The following is a 2,179-nucleotide window of genomic DNA, read 5'->3' on the forward strand; positions in this document are numbered from 1 at the left end:
TTGTTATTTTGTTTTCAGAATTGTGATTTGCTTTGCACTTCTCGGCCACCGTACATCACAGTATGGTAAGGGGCGTAACATTTCTGTCACACGCTTGAGGTATTCGGCCAATCACAATGCACTGGATCGCTGGCCAATCACAGCACACCTCGCTTATGAACAAGGACGATGAGCTTTGTAAAAATCGGCGCGTTTCAGAAAGGCGGGGCATAGAGGAGAAACAATGTACAGTATGTGGAAAATAAAGTGTTTTTTTAACCTTAAACTGCATAAACACATTGCATTACACCAAATACACAACATAATGTTCTTTTTAGCAAAGTCATATGACCCCTTTAAAGTAAATTATAAAGGTAGAACATTTCTAAGACTTTCCAAGTTTGAATAAAAATCAACCCTAGGGAGTTGGGACATGAGAATGCAAGAAGTAACACCCATCTGTGCAAAGCTGATTTACTTGAGAAAATTAGATAGGTGCCTGTCTTTACCTAAATCATTATTATTATTATTATTATTATTATTACATTCTCTTTAATACTTGTTACATTTCTGTTCTCCCTTTCAAAAAAGTATTTAATTAATGTTGTACAATCATCTATTAGGCCTATATAGCCTATGGTAAATATACCGGAGCATTTTTAGCAACACACTCATCGAACACTTGTAGTGAAGTTTCTCCGCTAAGTTGATGTCCAGCACTAGTTACTACAGTCAGTCTGTATATTCCAGAATCCTCCAGTCTCAGGTTCCAGAGCTCCAGAGCGAGAGTGATTCTGTCAAAACTGACTCTGTCTCTGTATATGCTGGGACTATTATAGTGGAATCAGACTGTGCTGTCAGTATAATAGTTGTTCCAAAACCCCACTGAACTGTATCAATTGATGTGGAGGGCGGGTTATCAGGAGCGAACACTACACTTCCTCCTACTGCTCCATTAGCCAGCTCAGAAAACTGCAGATCTTCCCCTAAATACTGGCCTATGTCAAAGAAAGAAATAAAGACAAAAAGAGGAATACTTACATTTTTCTACAATAAATATTGAATTACTGTGGTTAATTTTTTTAGTTTTGTCAAACTTTTCATTTTTCTGCAATTACATAATTAAAATAGGCCCAACTAACTTATTTTATATATAAACTAAATAATTGTAGTAATGTTGTCTCTGGTCTGTGAGCGTAAATGCGTTCAGGGGGCGTGGCTTTGGACGGCGATTGCAGGGAGGGTGGGACGTTCGCTTTCAGTGCTATCAGGCTAAAGTTAGCATTTTCCAAGACCTCCTACTGCACCTTTAAATTATCTGAACTATTTAAACGACTATAAAATGCAGAGAGCTCACTGCGCCATCTAGCGCTCGATAATAACACAAGTCCAATAGTAATTAACCAGATTTATTCAAGTTGGAGAAATAATAAAATATAACTGACTCAATGGAAATATAACATTATCGGCTTAATTAGTTAGAGTTATTTATGTTTTTGTTTTTTGTTCAACACTTCTTTTAGTTGAACAACCTCAAAAAGATTTTACAAACAAAATATTGGACTAATATTGATAATAACTTCAACTAGAGTCACCAAACGTGAGCAAAATCAAACAGTGTACAAGCCGGCATTTGACACAATTGTAACAAATCACCAACACACAAATACACACAAATTGCTGGTATTACTATTGTGGAGACACTTGGTGCTCATAATGTAGAGAATACCTGGTACACACACACGTTTCTGTGAATTGTGGGGACTTTCCATAGACTTCTATTACTTTTATACTGACCAAACGATATTTTCTATCCCCTAACCCTAAACCTACCCCTTACAGAAAACCTATTTGCATTGTTACAACACCAAAACACCCTAAACGATGTTTTTGAATTTCTAAAAAGGCTCACCAAAACACGACAACATCCACAGTGTCCAGTAAAAACCATGAGAAACCATGATCGAGCTCTGATCTGTCAGGAGCTGCTGCTTAAAAGTGCAATAGGTGATTGTTGTCTTCAGAAACATTTTTTGTTATGCTGGTTGAAAGTCGTGGCCTAATGGTTAGAGAGTCGGACTCGTAACCCAAAGGTTGCGGGTTCGAGTCTCGTACCGGCAGGGATTGTAGGTGGGGGGAGTGACTGTACAGCGCTCTCTCCCACCTTCAATACCACGACTGAGGTGCCCTTGAGCAAGGC

General features: G+C 38.2%; 1 pseudogene; it reads right to left on the bottom strand.

The window, feature by feature from the left end:
• LOC107717408 (carcinoembryonic antigen-related cell adhesion molecule 20-like) overlaps positions 1 to 1,940 on the bottom strand; it is a 6,469-nt pseudogene extending 4,529 nt beyond the window's left edge.
• Positions 1,941 to 2,179: the final 239 nt, after the last annotated feature.

The sequence above is a fragment of the Sinocyclocheilus rhinocerous genome, unplaced genomic scaffold (assembly GCF_001515625.1).
Source record: "Sinocyclocheilus rhinocerous isolate Xijiao unplaced genomic scaffold, SAMN03320098_v1.1 scaffold1622, whole genome shotgun sequence".
In the NCBI taxonomy this organism is placed as follows: domain Eukaryota; kingdom Metazoa; phylum Chordata; class Actinopteri; order Cypriniformes; family Cyprinidae; genus Sinocyclocheilus; species Sinocyclocheilus rhinocerous.